General features: G+C 49.5%; 1 protein-coding gene across 2 annotated transcripts in view; it reads left to right on the forward strand.

The window, feature by feature from the left end:
- CCDC158 (coiled-coil domain containing 158) overlaps positions 1–22,180 on the forward strand; it is a 1,731,209-nt gene that overhangs the window by 893,161 nt on the left and 815,868 nt on the right. The window lies entirely within an intron of this gene.

The raw sequence follows: 22,180 nt of genomic DNA on the forward strand, positions 1-22,180 counted from the left end.
TGGCCCTGCTCCTAGCCTTGTCATCGCAGACACTGTACTGGCCTTCCTTGATCCCTCAGGCCTTCAGTCAAGACATTGACCATGCACCCTTGATCCTGGAGGGCACACCTCTATACTTCTAATCGGCCCGGGTCCCCCAGGGCTCCACCCAGGGGGACCATGGGCTTCCAGTGATAAAGCTCCAGCTCGCCTCTGTCTCCTCCTGTGCTCCGCCACCTGGTGGCAGGTGCTTTCTGGGTCTCCAGGACAAGGGTCCACCTCCAAGCGCAACAGGTTGCCAAGGCCAAGGACTCGGTGGAGTCTCCTGCCTCCCGGGCCCTACTAGGGTTGGCCGCAACCGTCCAAGAGCATCGGCATGCCTTGGAATCATTAGCCTCTTCAGTTGAAGAGCTCCATTCCCAGGTGCATGGTACAGCTCTGGCCAATCCCGTGGGCCTGTTGGCTTCCTTGCTACCCAGAACAACATTGACTCTCCCAGCACCTTCTCAATTCAACAGGGATCCATGCCTCTGTCGAGGCTTCCTCAATCAGTGCTTCATGCAGTTTGCACTGCAACCCTCCTTGTTCCTAAAGGAGACCACGAAAGTGACTTTCATCGTTTCCCTCCTAGAAGGAAAGGCTCTCACATGGGCTTCTCCATTGTGGGAATGATCCGATCCCATGCTCTCCCAGCTGTCTGAGTTTTTGCACAGTCTTCAAGCAGACCTTCAGAAACACGGTCCGCCAAGCGGTAGCCAGTCATAGCCTTCTCCACCTTCGTCAAGGGTCGAAAACCCTCTCCGAGTACACGGTGGAATTCAGGACCTGGCTACTGAGCTCGGGTGGCAAGAGGAATGTCTGCAAGCCATCTTCCTAGATGGTCTCTCCAGCACTCTCAAAGATGAACTTGCCGTCCGTGAGACTCCCACTTCTCTAGAGGACCTGATCTCCCTCATGGGAAGATCGACCACCGACTCCGGCAGCGGCACCTAGATGTGAAGGCCTCGAGATCTCCTACTCCATGCCCCACATGTGCCAGAAGTCCTCCATCCAAGATTTCCTCAGTACCATCACTGCCTGCTGATGAACCCATGCAGGTTAACCATGGGCGACTGTCTTCGACCGAACGTCTTCATTGGAGAAAGGAAGGTCTCTGCCTTTACTGTGGTGCCTTCGGACATCTTCAGCAGCCATGCCTGGTTGGACTGGGAAACTGCAACACCTGAGCCCGGCGGGGGTCCCGAGCTTGGGTGCTACTGTCACCGGCCCCCAACTTCTACTTCCAGTCTCCCTTGGTATCATGTCTCACTCCTTCACCACCACTGCCCTTGTCGACCAGGGGCAAGTGGCAACTTCATGATGGATGACATCGTCAAGCTCCTGAACATCCCTCTACTGCCACTGGAGGTGAGCCTCTGCATTACGTTGATCCAAGGAGAACACCTACCAGGACTCATCACCCACCAAATAGTGGCCATCCGCCTTACTGTGGGCACTCTCTTCAAGGAGGAGATGTCCGTGTATGTGCTGAAACGTTCAACACGCCCTGTCATCCTGGGGCTGTGCTGGCTCCAGGTCCACGGACCTCAATTCGATTGGATTTCCCTGCATTTGGCACAATGGGGCCCCAAATGGCAGAAGACCTGTCTACGACAAGTATCCCCATGTGGTAAACGTCATGTAGACCACCACTCTTACTGGGTTGCCCACCCAGTATGCCGAGTTTGAAGATGTCTTCTCGAAACAGAAGGCAGACACGTTACCTCCACTGCGCAAATTGAATTGCTCCATAGAACTTCTGCTAGGCACGATGCCTCCTAAGGGCAGAACCTACCCATTGTCTCACCCAGAGACCCTCGCCATGTCTGAGTATATTAAAGAGAACCTAGAAAAAGGGTTCATCAGACCCTCCAACTCTCCCGCTGGAGCGGGCTTTTTCTTCGTCAAGAAAAAGGACAGAAGACTACGTCCTTGTATTGATTATAGAGGGCTTAACACCATCACCCGAAGAGACCGATACCCGTTACCCGTCATCAGCGAGCTGTTTGCTCACCTCCAAGGGGCTCAGATCTTTACCAAGTTGGATCTGAGGGGTGCATACAATTTGGTAAGTATCTGTTGCATCCGTCGGTGCTTGATAGCTTTGCCCCATTTGCCTCACCTTGTTCACGGCTCCTCCCGCTTACCTAGGAAAGATGGCTACCGCCGCATCGATAAGCCGACCTCTTCGGCATTCCCAGAATTATGGTGCAGCATCCCTCCATGCTCCTCCCAGGTACATACTAGGGTGTGCGTGCGTTACCCACGTCTTTATTCCATCCTTGGCGTGAACCTCGAGGGCGATCCCCCTTGCTGACGTCATGCCATCCGGGTATATAACCTATTCTAATTTGCTAGCTCGTCAAGTTAGCAAGGACTCATATCCGTTCCTGTCTACTCTACTCTGCTGCTTCCGTGCTGCCGCTGGAAGCTCTCTCTCTGCCCTTCGGGGTAATTGCTAACCTGGGTTCCTGCTCCTCGGAGGCCCTCTGCTTTATTTCAGGTGCCTTACAGGGAACTGGTACTCGCTCCTCGAGGGCCTGCTCTCCCTGCCTCGGTGCCTGCATTATCTTCTTCAACCTGGTGGAATCACATACCTACAGCAAACACCTAGTGAGTACTCTAACTCTCAGTCTATCTCATCCACAGTACTACCTGGCTGGGAAACCTGCTTCAGAACCTCCCTATACCAACGGGGTGAGAAGGGCTCCCTCTGCCGACGTCCCTGAGACTGCTACTACCAGACTGCCTCATTATTGCCACCTCTGGTGGTACTCTTCAAGCTGTATAATAAAGAACTAACTGTGTTTGTGCGGTCTGAGTCTAGCCTAGTACTGTGGCTCCTCACGGGGCTCCTCCCTGTGGACATGGTCATCTGCCACAGTACCCAAGGATCCACCCAAACACCGCTTGACCAGCTCACTGCATTGCAGGACATTCCAGGCCTGGCCCAGCGAATTTCCGAACAGCAGAATGCGCTGGAGGGTTTGACCGCTGCATTCAACCTACTGCACACTCAGATGAACTTACCTACCACCACAGGTAAAGAAACTACACCGTCTGAAGTGACGGTCAAGGCTATTGTACCTCTATCTGCTCCTACCCGCTTCTCGGGGAAAGTTTGGAGATGCAGAGGTTTCATTAACCAGTGCTGCACACAATTTTCCCTGCAACCCAGCCATTTTCCCACAGTTTACGCCAAGACCACCTATATCTTGTCGTATCTAGATGGACGAGCCTTGTCTTGGGCCTCTTTGCTGTGGGAGCACGAGGATCCGATTCTTCATGACCTTGAAGGATTCCTCGAACTGTTTAAATCAGTTTTTGATGACCCTGCCCAGTATACCACTGCAGGATCTTCCTTGGTTCACCTGAAGCAAGGTAATAAACCATTAGCTGACTTCGCTATCGAATTCAAGACACTGGTGTCTGAATTATCCTGGGACCCGAAGTGCCTGAAGACCCTCTTCTTTGAAGGACTGAACTCTCGTCTGAAGAACGAGCTCGCCGTTCGTGAGATGCCTGAGACCTTGGCTGAACTGGTGAAGTTGGCAACAAGGATTGATTTCCGACTTCGTGACAAGGTTCAAGAGACCAAGACTCCCAGAAAACCCTTTCAGGGTGAAGCTCGAGTTAAGTCCACACCCAGGCCTGTTCCCTCGGTCCCAGCTGCTGGCGAAGAAGAACCTATGCAATTAGGCCACAGCCATCTGACATCCAAAGAGAGAAGTACACTGAAGAAATTGGGGTTGTGCATGTACTGTGGACAAGCTGGCCATGCTGTTCATACATGCCCTATATGTCCGGGAAACTGGCAGACCTAAGTCCTGCGGGAGGACTCTTCTTAGGTCTTACTGCTCCTTCTCCTCCGTCGTTCCACGTTGATTACGTGAGCGGGTTCTCAAATGGGCCCATGACTCTAAGTGAGCCGGACATCCAGGCCATACCAGAACCCTCAAGATGTTGCGGAGATTCTACTAGTGGCCCAGTATGGTACAAGACTCCCACAACTACGTAGATTCATGCCCCATCTGTGCCCAACAGAAACCACCTACAGGGCAACCACGGTGCCTCCTTCAACTGCTTCCAGCTCCCACGGAACCTTGGCCGAGTATATCCATGGATTTTATCACAGACCTTCCACCGTCACAGAACAATACCGTGATCTGGGTTATCATTGACTGTTTCTCTAAAATGGGTCACTTCATCCCCCTGCGAAGTCTTCTGTCGGCCCCAGAATTGGCGAAACTATTTCTCAAGCACGTCTTTCACCTCCATGGTCTTCCAAAGGAGATTATCTCAGACTGAGGACCACAGTTTGCTGCAAGGTACTGGCACTCTTTATGTAAAAATTCAACCTCACCTTGAATTTTACGTTGGCCTATCACCCCAGGCCAAAGGCCAAGCAGAAAGAACCATTCGGACCCTGAAGACTTTCCTCCGCTCATATGTAAATGACCAAGAGGACAACAGGTCCGACCAGGGGCGGATTCCCGATGACGACCGGTCCGGGGATTCGCCGCCCCGGCTGGCCCCGGAGATACCATGTGGTCTGCCGAGTGCGGCTGTGACAGAGCGACCGGCCCACCGGGGGATGCCCAATCCCCCGATAGGCCAATCCGCCCCTGGGTCCGACCTGCTACCTTGGGTAGAACTGTCACATAATACCCACGTTGCTGCTGCCACCAATGTATCACCATTTTCCGTGGTGTTTGGTTGACAACCACGCTTACCACTGCCAGTACCTCTCTCTGTTCCCTCGCCAGCCACTCAGTTCATGGCCCACACCATTCGTCAGGTGTGGAACCAAGTCAAGGAACGCCTCAATCAGGCCGTCGAACGTTCCAAATGGACTTCAAATGCCCACAGAGGTCCCACTCCACTCTTCCGTCCTGGTCAGAAAGTGTGGCTAAGTAATCGTCATATAAGACTGCGACTCCCTTCACACCGTCTGGCACCAAAGTTCATTGGCCCATTCCCAGTCCTACGGAGAGTGAGAACAGTGTCCTACCAATTGCAACTGCCACGTGCCATGGACATTCATAACACCTTCCATGTTTCCCTGTTGAAGCCGCTAGTCCTATCCTGGCCTTCTTGGAGAGATCTATCGCCACCCCGGATCTCCACAGAACCGGATACAATTCTCCAGGTAAGAGAAGTCCTCAATGTGCCTCTGTGTCAAGGCAGATGGGAATACCTCTTATCCTAGGAGGGTTACAGAGCCGAGGAGAACTCAGAACCTTCCCACAATAATCTTGACAAGGACCTCCTTAAAGCCTTCCGCAGGGCTCACCCTGAAAAACCTCGCCCGCGTAGAGGGAGGCCTAGAAGGGGGGTGTGATAGAGTATATGATAGAATGCCTCAGACTGCCTTAATGGACCGGCTTCAGCTATCTGACCCGGTCCACCTTAAGACAGACAGGAGAGGGATCCTCGGGTGGGGGCGTTTCCCTGAGATAAGGGATACAAAGGTGAGGCCCTGAGAGAGTTAGAGAGGCCCCAGGGAGAAGAAGGAAGCTGTAATCCAATGCTGTGTTTATTCTGGACATTTTCATTGCTTTTCAGTCTATTCTGAGGTAAGCAGCCATTTGCTCCTCTTCTGTTATGTAGTTTTGAAAATAAACTGATGAAAAGCAGACCATTCTCCAGCCTGGTCTGTTCTGCAGCCTACCCCAGCCATAGACCGCTCCAAGGGCATCACATATGGTGTCAGAAGCGGGATTACCTGTTCTAAGCGTCTGCCCAGACAGGGACCCACACTAGAGAAAAAAAACAATTTTTTTTTGGGGGGGGGGGGGGGGCCTGCCTGCAATGGCAGCACACAGGATTTGTTTTGTTGTTTATTGGTACCGGCTAGGAGAGAAGCTTCCCCGGAGGGAGGGAACAGAAGAAGTGAGTCAGAGCTGGAGAAGCAGGCTTTTCTTTTATTTGGTTATTTTCTTGAAAGAAGGGGAAAGTTTTCCGGCCTTGAAGGAGCAGGAGCTCAGAATAGCCTTTGCAGGAACCTCCCTGAGAAATGGAACAGTTACTGCAAGCCCTGGTGGAAGGACAGCAACAGCTCCGTGCAGCCACTCAGACCCAGTATGTATAGCACCAACAGCTACAGCAACAATTGCAGCAACACCTGGAATCCTAAGCACAGCTTAACGGACAATTACTACGAAGGACACCAGTGTTAGGGACCGTTGGGGTATACACCAGAACGGAACAGATTCCACCCCCATCAACACTTGAAATTCGGCTGACAAAGATGGGGCCCCAAGATGACCCGGAAGCATTTCTGGTCACCTTTGAAAGGGTGGCAGAGGCCATGGCCTGACCTAGGTCCAAGTGGGCCATGAGAGTGGCCCCACATTTAACTAGTGAGGCCCAGGCCGCATACCGGGCCTTTGACAGCCAGCAAGCCCAAGACTATCAGGAGGTCAAGGCTGCCATACTCAACAGACTGGGACTGTCTAAGAGGTCTTATAGGAAAAGTTTCCGGGGCTTAACCTTTACACCAGGAGAGAGATCCCGGGTTCTGGCTCAGAAATTAAAGGACCAGTGCTGGCGGTGGCTAGAACCTAATAATATAAGGGGAGTTGAAGTTGCGGAGACTGTCATGGCAGAACAGTTTGTGGATGTTCTCCCCTCCCGAGTGCGTGAATGGGTGCGGCGACAGACAGCAGTGACCCTGAAGGATGTGGTTTCCCTAGTAGAGCATTATATGGATGCTACAGACACAGGCCATGGGCTTACTCCAGCAGAGAAGGATTCCCGAATAAAGGGCTTGGAGAAAGGAAGGAGAGAATCGAGGGGCAGAACCCTAAGCCGCTATATCGACCGAGAAGTGAAGAGTCTCCCTACCTCAAGAGACCCCGATAACGCCTTAGAGGGGCCTGAGGGCGGAACCAGTAAACGACCAGAAGCAGGTACGCCAAAAGGGACCTGCTTCAACTGTGGAGAGAGGGGGCACTTTGCCTGGGACTGCTATTGAGTGGAGGATGAATTTATGGACATCAGTTTGATAGCCCCTCACTCCTGCTTGTTTGAGGACATTCCCCGCTCGAGGTTTACAACCTTCGTGGTTCCGGTGGAGCTAGATGGTGACCCGACCCAAGCCTTAGTAGACTCAGAAAGTGTAAAAACTCTCATTCGGATGGAACTGGTCAAAAGAACACAGATTGATTATGAATAGACAGTGACCCTCGCTTGCATACATGGAGACCAGAGACAATACCTGACCAGTCAGGTCCTGTTGAAGACTCCAGTGGGACAAGCTACAGTAGAAGTGGGAGTGCTCCCCTGGATACCATATCCGGTGATACTGGGACGAGATTATCCAGACTTTGGGACTCTTTGGGCCCGGCTCATGAGGGGCCCAGATGACTTCAGCGAGGAAGAGACCTCATTTCTGGAGGTCTTTCCATTAGAAGACCTGGACTTGTATGTTAATAATCCTAAGACACCCAAGCCTCGTAGACAATGTAGGATAGAAAAGTATAATTATTCCCAAGGTTTAGAGGCAGTCGTGGAGTTAGAGGGGGCTCCCCAACCCATAGAGGTTCCCTCAGACTGGATAGGCGAGGGAAACCTCGGGAATTTTAGGTGGGCCAATCAAGAAGATGGGACACTAAAAGGGGCCCAGAAGAATATACAGATAATAGATGGGGAATTAGTCTTTGGGGTGGAGGGTCAAAAGCCAGCCCCCCCCCCCCCCTTTTTTGTACTCAAGAAAAATCTAGTATACAGAGTAGCAAAGGGGAATCTGGAGGGCGAAACGGTTGAGCAGCTTTTGGTTCCCCAGTAGTATCATCAGCAAGTGTTATGGCTCGCCCATAGTCATCTTTTAGGGGGCCACCTAGGGGAAGAGAAAACACGAGAAAAGATTCTAGCCCAGTTCTATTAGCCTGGCTTGTATCGACACATTCAGGACTACTGTCAGTCCTGCCCTACCTGTCAGCTGACCAGACCGGCAGCAACGCACGTAGCTCCCCTAGTGCCCATGCCAATTATAGAGACACCTTTTGAGAGGGTTGCTATGGACTTGGTAGGCTCCTTAGAAAGGTATAGCCGCAAAAACAAATATAGCCTAGTGGTTAGAGCAGTGGGCTATGAACCAGGAGACCAGCGTTCAAGTCCTGCTGTCGCTACTTGTGACCTTGGGCAGGTCACTTTACTCTCCATTGCCTCAGGTACAAAACTTAGATTGTAAACCCTCTAGGGACAGGGAAATACCTGAATGTAAACTGATGTGATATCTCAGATCAAATGCCGGTATATAATAAATATCCTGGTTATTCTCTACTATGCAATAGGTATCCAGAAGCTATTCCCCTATGAGATATGAAGACTCAAACAATAACCACAGTTTTGGTGGAGGTGATTTCCCAGGTGGGGTTACCCAAAGAGATATTAACTGACCAAGGGACCCCATTTGTCTCTAAAGTGATGAAGCAAGTTTGCACATTATTGCAAGTAGAAACCTTGCGGACATTGGTTTACCATCCACAAACTGATGGGCTTGTGCAGTGTTTTAACAAAACTCTCAAGCAGATATTGAGGAAGTTCATCACGGAAGATGGCAAGAATTGGAACTTACTCTTGCCATATATATTGTTCGCCATTTGAAAAGTCCCTCAAAGTTCGACCGGGTTTTCCCCATTCGAATTATTGTATGGAAGAAGACCACGGGGAATCCTGGATGTAGTACGAGAGACCTGGGAGGAGGAACCCAACTCTGGATGGTATTTGGCCGACTATGTGATCCAGATGCAGGACCGGTTATGGAGGGCAGGGGAGGCTGCCCAATTATGCCTGGAAAAGGCCCAGGCTACCCAAACCCAGCAATACAACCAGTCTGCTGTTCATCGGGTCTTCCAGCCGGGAGTCCGCGTACTAGTGTTACTACCAACTTCAGAAAGTAAATTGCTGTCCCGTTGGCAAGGTCCGTATGAGGTACTGGAGAAGATGGGCCCTGTGAATTATAAAGTGGCCCAACCCGACAAACGGAAAAAGGCCCAGATCTTCCACGTGAATGTACTAAAAAAATGGGTTGCTCAGACTTGCAGTCTGGTCCAAGAAGAAGACTTTGGTCCAGATGTTTCACAAACTTCCGGGCCCCAGATGATCCCATATGGGGACCAACTCTCCACAATGCAGAAAGTGGACCTAGATAAACTGGTGACTCGGAATAAAGATGTCTTCTCGACTATGCCTGGGAGAACTCAGCATGTCACGACATTATTACAAACCCAGGAGTAATAATTAAACAACGGCCCTACCAGATTCCCGAAGCCAGGAGGCAGGTTGTAGAAGCTGAGGTGAAAGAAATGCTTCGACTTGGGGTCATAGAGAAATCCAATAGCGATTAGTCCTTGCCCATTGTACTGGTACCTAAACCGGATGGTAGTATCCGGTTCTGTATTGACTTCCGGAAGGTCAATGAGGCTTCGAAGCTGGACGCATACCCGATGCCCCGTGTGGATGAACTCATTGAACGCTTGGGAACTGCCCATTTCATCTCCATGCTTGATTTGACAAAGGGATACTGGCAAGTTCCCCTGGCACCAACTACGAAGGAGAAGATGGCTTTCTCAACACTGGAAGGACACTTCCAGTTTACGGTCCTGCCGTTCGGACTTCATTGGGCTCCTGCTACCTTCCAGCACTTGGTAGACTGCTTGCTATGCCCACATCAGGGTTATGCAGGGCCTATCTTGATGACATCGTCATTTACAGTGGAGACTGGGAGACACACTTAAGGCAATTACAGGCAGCACTTACAAGTCTACGAAAGGCTGGACTGACAGCCAACCCCAAGAAATGTAAATTAGGGAGTCAAGAAGTACAATATCTGGGATACTCCCTTGGGAGAAGAAAAGTCCACCCGCAGGCGCGGAAAATAGAAGCAATTACCCAAGTCCCGGTTCCACAGACAAAAGAGTAAGGTGAGAACCTTTTTAGGTCTCATCGGTTACTATCGACGGTTCATACCAAACTTTTCAGAAAAAGCGTAGCCCCTCACATGCCTATTACAGAAGAAAGCCCCAGAGAAGGATAGATGGTCTGCAGAGGCGGAGGAAGCCTTCCAGGGTTTAAAGAAAGACATATGCTCGGAACCTGTTCTGCTAAGTCCGGACTTTACTAAGCCCTTTATAGTACAGACAGACGCATCAGAGGTGGGGCTAGGAGCCATCCTCACACAAGAGAAAGAAGACGAAGAACATCCAGTAGCCTTCATTTGCAGAAAGCTACTACCCCGCGAGAGACACTATTCAACGATAGAAAAAGAGGCCTTAGCTGTCAAATGGGCCTTGGAGGCTTTTCGTTATTATCTACTGGGCCACCAGTTCATGCTGGTAACAGATCACCAACCCCTTGTCTGGGTCTCTCGGAATACGGAGTCCAATGGACAAGTAATGAGGTGGTTTCTGGCACTCCAACCATTTGACTTTAAAGTTCGACACAAAGCAGGGAAGGCAAATATAAATGCAGACTTCCTTTCTAGGGAAGTCTCCCTTGTACAGGCAGGCGCTCAACTAAGCAAGATTGAACAGAGGGAGAGGGAATGTGATAGAGTATATGATAGAAAGCCTCAGACTGCCTTAACGGACCGGCTCCAGCTCTCTGGCCCGGTCCTCCTTAAGACAGACAGGAAAGGGATCCTCGGGTGGGGGCGTTTCCCTGAGGTAAGGGATACAAAGGTGAGGCCCTGAGAGAGTTAGAGAGGCCCCAGGGAGAAGAAGGAAGCTGTAATCCAATGCTGTGTTTGTTCTGGACATTTTCATTGCTTGTCAGTCTGCTGAGGTAAGCAGCCATTTGCTCCTCTTCTGTATGTACTTTTGAAAATAAACTGATGAAAAGCAGACCATTCTCCAGCCTGGTTTGTTCTGCAGCCTACCCCAGCCATAGACCGCTCCAAGGACATCACAGGGGGATTACTGTTGGGTGCCCCATCCATGCTCGGCCCGCGCACGGGCCTGCTCACCTTTCCAACTCCACTGCAGGTCCCGGGTCAGCCTCCCTGGTAGTGGCTGTTAGCTCCTCCAGGCCTCGGCAACCTGCGGCGGCGGACTCCGGACCTTCCTCAGTGCACCAGGCCTCATGGTGGGGCTCAGCATCTTCCGTGGCGTCGGTCCTGCCCCTAGGCGTGCGCGCGGACCGCCCAGTCCCTTATAGGGCCAGGGGCGGGTCCTAGCTCCGCGGTGCACCCTGATTGAACGTCCTACTAAAGGAAGTGCCTGCCTACACTTCCTTGCCTTGGCAATCGGGTCGACACCGTGTGTGTACTGAGTTTGCCTCCATGTCTCATATCCTCTTCCAGTCTTGTTCCAGACTTGTTCCAGCATCCTTATGTTCCAGCGTCCTCGTGTTCCAGCGTCTGTCTGTTCCTGCGTTCCCCCAGGTAGTACCTCTTGGACTGACCCTCTGGTACTGACCTTTGCCTGTCTCCTTGACCACGCTGATCGCTGCCCGGATTCTGACCTTTGCCTGCCTCCTTGACCACGTCTGACCTCTGGAACCTGACCCCTGCTTTGGATGACTTCTCTCGGACTGATCCTTGGAACTTGACCCCTACTTTGGCTGACCTCTCTCGGACTGATCCTTAGAACTTGACCTCGGCTATCCTTGACCACACCTCCTTGATTCTGGCCCTGCTCCTAGCCTTGTCATCGCAGACACTGTACTGGCCTTTCTTGAGCCCTCAGGCCTTCAGTCAAGACATCGACTGCGCACCCTTGATCCTGATGGGCATACCTCTATACTTCCTATCAGGGAGACCCGGCGAGGCCCACCTAAGTCCAAGTGGCCCGGGTCCCCAAGGACTCCACCCGGTGGGGACCGCGGGCTTCCAGTGGTAAAGCTCCAGCTAGCCTCTGTCTCCTCCTGTGCTCTGCCACCTGGAGGCAGGTGCTTCCTGGGTCCGACCAGGGTGCCGTTCTCCAATGCTCCAGGACAAGGGTCCACCTCCAAGCACAACAGACTGTACTTCTAAAATGGTATTTTTTAACAATGTCCACACCTGTTGTATACTTTTAACATCTGTAGATGCACATTTCAGTTTTTACTAACTATTTTTCTCATTTTATCAAAGTTTCCTTTTTGAAAGTTCAGAGCTAGAGCCATGGATTTACTTATTGTTTCCCCTTCCAATCATGAATTCAAATCTTATCATGTTATGATCATATTGCCAAGCGGCCCCACTACCATTACCTCTCTCAGCAAATAGCTCCCTCTCTTGTTGGTTCCTGAACCAATTGCTCCATAAAGCTGTCATTTATTCTATCCAGGAACTTTATCTCTCTAGCTTATCCTGATGTTACATTTACCCAGTCAATATTGGGTAATTGAAATCTTCCATTATTACAGCATCACCAATTTGGTAATTTTAAAAAGGGGCTGGGACATATTTCAAAGAGCTGAAAATGCCCATCCCATTATATATAGATATGTTATTGTTTAGAAATAGGAAATGATGCAAAAGGCTGATAGAGTGAGCAGACAAAAGGCACACCAGTTTGGGAGCCCTCTCTTTGACCATGCCTGCTGATGATTTACAAGTGCTTCCAGGGTAAATTTATCTACCATAGGAATGCTTTCTATATGATTAGTGGAATAGCAGGAGGTGCTAGAGTAGGTCCAATAGAGCTGTTATGCTAGCCAGAAAGGAAGGTCCAGTGAGTGTAAAGAGAAAAACTGACTTAGCATGTATATTGAAAGTATATACACTTTTTGTTTTTTTACAGAGAGTGGCCAGGCAAGGTCACTGATGCTCCTGAACCCAGTGGCCTCTGATGGGCTAGGTGACATTCACAGGTGCTGCCCACAAGCCCAGAAGAGGACACTGAGGAGGAGGAGGGACCAACTGAGGAGCAACCATCACCAGAGTATTGCCACCTGTGATGGAGAAGGAGGAGATGGGGACCAAGCCAACAGTGTGCTGCAGCAGTCAAAAAAGCAAACAGAATGTTAGGAATTATTAGGAAGGGAATGATGAATAAAATGGAAAATGTCATAATGCCTCTGTATCGCTCCATGGTGAGACCGCACCTTGAACACTGCGTACAATTCTGGTCACCGCATCTCAAAAAAGATATAGTTGTGATGGACAAGGTACAGAGAACGGCAAAATGATAAAGGGGATAGAACAGCTCCCCTAACAGGAAAGACTAAAGAGGTTAGGACTATTCAGCTTGGAGAAGAGACGGCTGAGGGGGGATATGATAGAGGTGTTTAAAATCATGAGAGGTCTTGAACGGGTAAATGTGAATTTATTCTTTTGGATAATAGAAGGACTAGGGGCACTCCATGAAGTTATCATGTAGCACATTTAAAGCTAATCGGAGAAAGTTCTTTTTCACTTAATGCACAATTAAACTCTGGAATTTGTTGCCAGGGGATGTGGTTAGTGCAGTTAGTGTAGCTTGGTTTAAAAAAGGTTTGGATAAGTTCTTGGAGGAGAAGTCCATCACCTGCTTTTAATCAAGTTTACTTAGAAAGTAGCTACTGCTATTACTAGCTTCAGTAGTATGGGATAGACTTAGTTTTTGGGTACTTGCCAGGGAATTATAGCCTGGATTGGCCACTGTTGGAAACAGGATGCTGGGCATGGTGGACCCTTGGTCTGACCCAGTATGGCATGTTCTTATGTTCAAGTGTGAACTTGAATGCACAACAGTCCTTTGGTGGCATGCAGTTGACAAGGGGGAGGGCAGCTCAGCTGAGGAGTGACTGCACTTTCTCATCTCAGCAAGAGAAGAGGAGGCACAAGCCACTCCAGCTGAGAGGCACATTCTGGAACTAAATGCCAGAGTGGTAGAAGAAATAGCAGGGCTGGTGCAAGGGGATTTGGCGCCCTAGGCGAGCTTTCTCCCTTGCGCCGCCACCCCCCGGTCTCGGCCCCGATTCCTACCTCATTCTCGATCACGCCCGCTGACTGTGTGGCTTTCTGGGTCGCGAGCAGGTTGGGCACTGTTTGCGGCCTGCCAAATCTTCACTCCTCTTTGCCACCGCTTGCGGCCCCATATGGCTTGTACTCAATGGCGGATCAAGGGTCTCCAGCACACAAGGGCTAATCCATGTGTGTGCCTCTCCAGCATCCCCCCCCTTAATCCTTCTTGTACTAATGCTTAAGGTCACAGAAAATCTGTGGTGTCTCTAAACAGAAGAATTTGGGGGGGGGGGGGGAAGGAGCCAAAATTATATTTCTTCATCACACCCACCTCTATAGCATGGATCCTGCTTTAAAATTGGTTATAAAAAAAGTGTTAATAAAAAAGTCCAAAGGGTCTTCTGCGTAATTTAAAAAAGCTGGCCAGTTTCACACTATAAAATTATTTGATAGCCTCATTCAACTAATTCTATATGGCTATGAGAGTGAAGTCTGGACTATATAGGAAGGGACAGAATGTCAATATAAATCCTGCACCCCCAGTTCTGTAACTCTGTGCATCCACTGAAATTCCCCCAAGCAATGGAGCTTGGATGTTTCCCTTACAGCTCATCATACTAAAAGATATTTTCAAATTCTGGTGTCACCTCACAGTAACAGCAGCACAAACACCTTCCACTGCCAGACACATTGTGAACTAACACAAAACCCCACAAAAAAGACACTCAAAATCTATACTGCAGGCCCATCGTAACATAACAGTAATAACACCAAGAACTCAAACAACAATAACCCTACCTGTGAATAAGCATGGGTAAATATTACACTGTGTCCTAGAATACCAATACACCACCTACTGAGGAAACAAAACAAACTCGATTGCTATAGATCCCTATACAGACACTACATGCTAGCAGAATCTCTCATCACAGTCACACATACAGAGCAGAGACAGACCCTCACCACATACAGAATACAAAATAAAGGAGCACAAATTAGAAAAAACTGAAATGGAAACCCCAAGAAGCCAGACTCTGTGTATTAATAATGGAAAAACAGAACCACCATTCCTCATAAAACAATAAAATCAAGAAACATAAAGCATCAGTTATAATAGTAAAACCATACTAATAAAAGAATATTTTAAAACTACTGATAAATAGAATTTCTATTAATTAAAATCATATACATTTTTTACAATTTCCTAAACACCAATAAAATATTTCAAAACAGCACATATATCAAATAACACACAATAATTAAAACTAATAAGGATTTTAAAAAGCCCCTGCTGTCCATACATGGGAGCTCTTGATTTCCAGTCACCCTGATATTGTCGAGGATTAGGAGGTTATCCTCTCTCTCTCACACATACTCACATATCCATTCTCTCTCACACATACACTGTCACATACATACACACACATGCTCTTATACCCACCATAACCTCTCGCTCTCACAGACACTGACACACTCTCAGGCTGCAAGACACTCTCTTCCCCAACACACACTCCGCCCCACACACTCTTACGCCCCTGGATTTTCTCATACACACATGCTCTCACTCTCACTGGCTCCCTCACATACACACAAACACACACACCTAGGCAAGCTCCCAATCATTCTCACACAAACACACACACACAGGCAAGCTCACAGTCATTCTCACACTGACCCCCAGGTAGGCTCCCATTCATTTTCACACCACTCCCTCCCCATCCCCCAGGCAGGCACCAATTCATTCTCACACACACACATATACCACACACAGGCAGGCACTTATTCTCACACATACAAACCCCAGGAAGACATTCATTCATTCTCATACACAGACACACCCTCAGGCAGGCACCCATGCACACACATACACCCCCAGGCAGACTCCCATTCATACACATGCACACACTAAAGGCAGAGACCCCCTCTCTTTCTTTTGCCAGCAACCTCAGAGCCTCTCTCATTCCTCTGCTGCCACTGTCACTGCTGCTGCGTGGCTATTGGGGAGGCACTGATTGCTGCTACTGGCACTGAAGCCCATTCTGCTGCCTCCTCTCTGCAGGCCACCTGGGCTTCCACTTCCTCCATGCTGATCTCCTACATTGTAAGATCCGCATAGAGAAAGTGCTACTCTTGCATATTCCCAAAGATTACATGTGCCAATCAGTAAAAAGTAATTTATTTTTTTGACTTTGCTGTCTGATCTTTGTTTTCTAATCGGTTGGTCACAGGATTTTTTTTCCCACCTTTCCTTTCTTATTTTTTTTTTGTTGCCAATTCCTTTTATATTGTCTTTTTTTCTATTTCTTTTCTCTCCATCTGTCTTCTTCCCTCAAACACAGAGTCAGGCTCTCATTCTCACATGCATTCTCTCTCTCTCTCTCTCACACACACACAGGCTCTCACTCATAGAATCATTCATACACAGTCTCTCACTGGCACATGCTGTGTCTCTCACACACCACACAGGCTCTCTCTCACTCCCACATGCTGTCTTGCTCAAACACAGGCCCTCACTGTCACATGTTTTAACTCATACAATCATTCATACACACAGGCTCTCACTGGCACATGCTGTCTGACTCACACACACAGAGGCTCTGACATGCTGTCTCTGCAAACATTCAGGTCCTCACTCCCACACACACTCTCTCAACTCATTTCAACTAAGGTTGATACACTGCCACAACACATTCAAAAAAAGACTCAAAACATGGCTGTTCGGTCAAGCATTCCCATAACTTGCTAAATACTCAAACTCCCACAAACTATAGACACCAATAGCTAAGCTCCCACTCCATGGGCTTGTTTTCGCATTAATAGTTTAATGTTCTTGTTCCCAGTTATGTTATCCAAGTTGTTCTCTCCCTGTTCTCTGTAAGATACCTGTTGTCATTGTTTAATATCTGTTGCAATGTAAACTGGAGTGATAAGTAACTCTGTTACCTGAACTTCGGTATAGAAAAAGTTATAAATAAATAAATAAATAAATTTCATACACGCACACACACACCCTCTACAGACCCTCAGCCTCTCTCTCTCACCTCTGGGCCTCCTCTTCACGGGTCGCCACAGGATGGGCTCTGCAGCGGCCCTGGTCTTGTCGGGCCGCCCGCAATGTGGGATTCGCGGCGGCCCGTAAGCGCTGCTCCTCTTCTGCACGTGGCTGATGCTCCTCCTCCTTCCGGCATGCAGCACATTCTCCTCCTCTGCCCGCGGCAGATTCTCCTCCTCCTTCCGGCACGCGGCTGATGCTCCTCCTCCTTCAGGCACGCGGCTGATGCTCCTCCTCCTTCCTGCCCGCGCAGCTCCGGCAACATTTTTCTTCCGGGTCTGCGGGGGCAGGAAGGAGGAGGAGTATTTGCAAGCTTAGAGCGACCTTTTTTTCGGGCTGATCTTCGGCAGCTGTATGAGCCTTCTTATCGGCCACCAGCAGCTCGGCGCCCCCTAATGCTAGGCGCCCTAGGCGATCGCCTAGTTCGCCTAGTGGTTCCACCGGCCCTGAGAAATAGCAGGCTTCAGGAATGACATCCAGGGCCTGAGAAATATCGACCAGGAGGTGATACAGGAGCTGAGGGGAATGTATGAGGAAATACAGGCACAGAATGCAATGTGGATGGAGATGCTGCAATGTAGGCCAGTTGCTGCCCCCATGGAATTCTGCCTGCTATATGATGCCGACTTGGATGCAGTCCTCACCAACCTTTGCAGCACTACCACCCTAGATGGCGCCTCCCTAGACTGAAGTTCTGCCTGCCCCATTGGTAGTGCCACCTCTTGCTCCACCTTTGCCCATTATGGTTTTACCACATGCACCGATGCTGCCTCCAGCATCACCACCACTACCACCACACGGAGATACTCCCCCGAGGTCATAGGTGAAATCCACACCTACTGTGATGGCTGAAGAGGAGAGGTCCACCATTGCTCCTAGGCCATCTTTTCTGCAGTCTCACAGCCCTTCAGGCCCCTACAGCAGCTATGAACCTGTGCTACTGATCCCAGTTTTCAGGCCCCTCCCTACCCCCCCCCCCAAAGGGTAGCATCAGCTTTGATTATATACTACTGCAGAGGAGTAGAATACTGGTAAAGGCTTGAGGAGCTGAGCTTCCACCCAGAAAATAAGAGCAGCCAAGGAAGCATAATAAGGAAGATATTAAACATGTCGCTCGTGCAAAAATGGCCCCATACACGCATATGTGGGCTACATGCAAGCAACATGAACTTTAAGAAGCTGGGAAGTATGCACGTATGTACCTAGATTTTGGGACAGAGGGATCCTGAACACAGGGGGGGAGGGAGAGGGAGAAGGAGAGAAGGAGGGAGACAGCGAGATAAAGAGAGAGAGAGAGAATCTGACACCCTATATTTTTCCCACTGTAAGATGGGCACATTCAACTCAGGGTAGGTTTTGCGGGGGGGGGGGGGGGTGTTACATTGGTCTGCCTAGAGTGCAAGGGTCTATAAACCCTGGTAACACCACCCCACCCCAAAAAACTAGCTCTGAGTTGAAAGTGCCCCTCTTACAGCAGGAGATCTCTAGCAGAGGTGCTTTCACTCTCTCTCTCTCTCTCTCTCTCTCTCATAAACGCTCATGTCCCCACTATCCATGTTTATGGGCACACATGCACTCCTTTTAAAATTTACCTGAATATGTATTTATTTTTCTACACATTGAGCACTTCATTTAAATAAATGCACCTTCACCTTCTAAAATGCCTTTGTATAAGTTGTTCCTTTCCTGTATAGAGTGCTGTTGACTCAGGCATTGTATCTCCTGCAACTCTACTGACTTAGCTCATGTGCCACTTCCTCTTTCTCCTCGTTATCCATATGACATTCTAGTCCCACTGAAGGAAATAAGCCTCTGGTTTTGGCAATGTTATTAAGCTGCAGCATGCTAGAAAGATCTCACAGACTTAGAGGCGTTGTAGTGAAGGCATCCTCAGATCTGTCCCTATAGTGGAAGCATAATTTGAGTAGGCCAAAGGGACTGCCCTGGTCTATGAGTGGTCACTGTTGTAGCAAACAGCAGCAGCAGTCTGTGGGTTATCTAGGATGATCATGAGCCAGGTTTTGAGTGGATATTTTCTATTACTTGTAGAAGAGAACACAGAGAAGGGCAGCGAGTAATTCTTAGGTCAAGGTAGGTGTGGTCTTCCTGGGGCAATGCTAGATATGAGGGAGACAAAACAAAGAGGTTAGTCACTGTGTGGTGGCAGTGAGAGGCACATAAGCCAATCCCCAGTGATGTGTTCTTCCTGGAAGTGGTTATGAATTCCTGACTGCAAGAGGATTTAAGCATTATGATTGGATCCCAGAAACCTGGCCACAACGTCCATGATAATACCTTTGGCATTGCAGACCACCTGCATATTGAGGGAGTGGAAACCCTAGCAGTTTTAGTATGTGCCTCATCATTCCCTGGTGCTCTTATAGGGATATGACTGCAATTAATAGCCCCCCAATATATTAGACATTAGTCATAATTTGTAGTTGCTGTCTGCTTTTTGGTGTATTTTCCTGAGAAACACAGCCAGGAACTGCTGTATACATATGGAGGTGGCAGACTGGCTTATTCCAGACATAACCCCTAGAGATATTTGGAAGGTGTTGGTGGCAAGGGCGATAGTGACCTTGATGTGTATTGGCAAGGGATGGCCCCTGCAGGTGGAAGAGCACAGGTCCTACTCTATCTGCTGGCATAGGTGCAATACGGTTTCCTTGTGTGAACCTGCGCAATGCAACTTGCTCCTCTGATAGATCCAAAAATTGGGCCATAATCCTATATACTCTCTGTAAGGGGTACCTCTTCTTCCTCCTCCTCTGTTCTTTCTCCCTCCTCAACTGTGATAACATGACTATCCAAATGTCCATTAGAGTTATTTTAAAAATAGATTCTCCCAGGACAAGCAGGATGGTAGTCCTCACATGTGGGTGATGTCATCAGACGGAGCCCTGTCATGGAACACTTTTGTCAAAGTTTCTAGAACTTTGACTGGCACACTGAGCATGCCCAGCATGCCATAATCCCTGTGGCCACAGGGGTCTCCCTCCAGTCTCTTTTTTTCTGTGCTGCAGTTTGCCTCGCGGGTTAGGAGCTCTGTGACATTTCTCTCACCTTTTTTCCTCACGGAAAGATTTGAAGTTTACTTCTTTAAAAAGTTCCCTAACAGAGGTCTCCCATCGCGCTCCGCTCCCTCTGACACTCGGTGAGTACTTTTCCCTTATCTCCTGTCGGTCCCTGCCGCTTTACCAATTGGTTCCCATAGGTCACGACCGTTTCACGCCTTTTTTGACATGGCGACCAAGTTTAGAAAGTGCCCAGAGTATCCGCGAACAGTGTCCATCACGGACCCGCACACCGTGTGTGTCCTGTGCCTGGGCTCTTCGCACGATGTCCACCGGTGTCCTTACTGCACCCAAATGACTCTGAAAGGCAAACGGCTTGTCTTGACAAAATGGAGTCTCTTTTCAAATTAAAACCAACTCCATTGACTTCAGCCTAGTCATCACCGGCGAGTAAATGAACATCCACTGACAAACCTCGCCGAGAGCAGCAGGGACACAGTGACCAACCGTCACCAACGCCATCCAGGACATCGATAGCGTCATCCTCGGTGCCTGGAAAATACCATACCGAGCACCGAGGGAAACATCACCATCGGCACTGACGTGAGTCCACGCCTGGTGCTGGCACCGACATTGAAACGGCATCGATGGCTATCAAGCCACCTTCGAAGAGGGCCCGGGGAGAGAGGAGCCCCCATCCTTCTCTGCACCCGAGACCCCAAGGCGTTCCCCACCAATTTCGGTGCCGGGTACTGAGCCTCCACAAATTCCTGTGGAAGGGCCAGTAACGCCTAGCCTGCCTCCCCCTGTAGCTGCGCTATCCACACCAGCTTTCAGGGAGGGACTGGACGTCCTCGTATGCCAGGCAGTCCTCGATGCCTTCCAAAGCCTGCAACCACCATCGATGCTGGCCCCCATACCGGCACCGACCCTGGAACCATCGAAGTTTGCACCGTTGGTGGACCGACTCAATACCCTCATCGGTGCTTTTCCGACTCAGCCCGTTCCATCGGCACTGAGTCGGCCATCGAGACCTCTGCAGCTCCCGATACCAGTCCCGGGCTCCTCGGAGGAAGACGAGACAATGTCTAGTCCAACTCCAGCTCCAGGACCATCGATGCTGGAACCGCTTCCAGGTCCATCGGGGCTCTCGAGGCCAAAGCATCCTCCGTTCCCCTCGATGCCATTGATTCCATCGATGCCTCCATCGATGCCAGTACAACCTCCATCGAAGCTATCGAGGCCTCCATTGATGCCTACGTGCCCTGGAATGTTAGATGTTCTCCCTCCTTCAGGAACTTCCTATGATCCATAGGAGGATGTGGACACAGATACATCCACATCAGAGGACTTACTTTCAGAACCTTCTCCTCACAAAGAGAGACAGTGGTCTCCTCCTGAAGACCTTTCCTTTGCCAATTTTAGTAAGAAAATGTCTGAGACCATTCCCTTCAACCTGGTGACAGAAGGGGACACCTGTCACAAAACCTTGGAAGTTTTACAGTTTGTTGATGCCCCCAAGGAAATTATGGCCATTCCAGTGCATGAAGTCCTATTGGATCTCCTTCACCGCCTATGGGAGCATCCTGCACTGTCCCACCAGTTAACAGAAAGACTGATGCAAGATACCTGGTGCATCATGCCCCAGGTTTTCAAAAATCACAATTTCCTCATCAACCTGTTGTGGTTGAATCCGCACAAAAGAAGGCCAAGCGATTCCTCAGCTCCCCCTGGTAAAGACCAGAAGTTCCTGGATGGTCTGGATTGGAAAATCTTCCGAGGCTCTATGTTGGTATCCGCATTGCCGCTTACCAACTATATATGACCTAGTACCAAAGAAATCTATGAAAACAAGTCCAAGATTTTGTGGATTCCTTGCCTCAACAGCAGCAAGTAAGCCTGACTGCCATCATCCACAAGGGGTTCGAAGCAGGGAAGCATGAGATAAGAGCGACATATGACTCCTCCTTTGAGACTGCTTCCCGATTATCAGCAACAAGAATCAGTGCTAGATGATGGGCCTGGCTGAAGGCTCAAGATCAGCTTGCTGATCTCCCGTGCACTGGTGACAATCTCTTCGGAGATAAAATACAAGATGAAGGGCTCAGTTAAAGGACCACCACGAGAATCTATGTCAATTGTCTACAGTCACTATGGATGCTCCCTTCTCAGCCCACAAAAGCATGAGAAGGGACGCTAGAAGACCATTCTACCGCTCAC

The sequence above is a fragment of the Rhinatrema bivittatum genome, chromosome 1 (assembly GCF_901001135.1).
Source record: "Rhinatrema bivittatum chromosome 1, aRhiBiv1.1, whole genome shotgun sequence".
NCBI classification, from domain to species: domain Eukaryota; kingdom Metazoa; phylum Chordata; class Amphibia; order Gymnophiona; family Rhinatrematidae; genus Rhinatrema; species Rhinatrema bivittatum.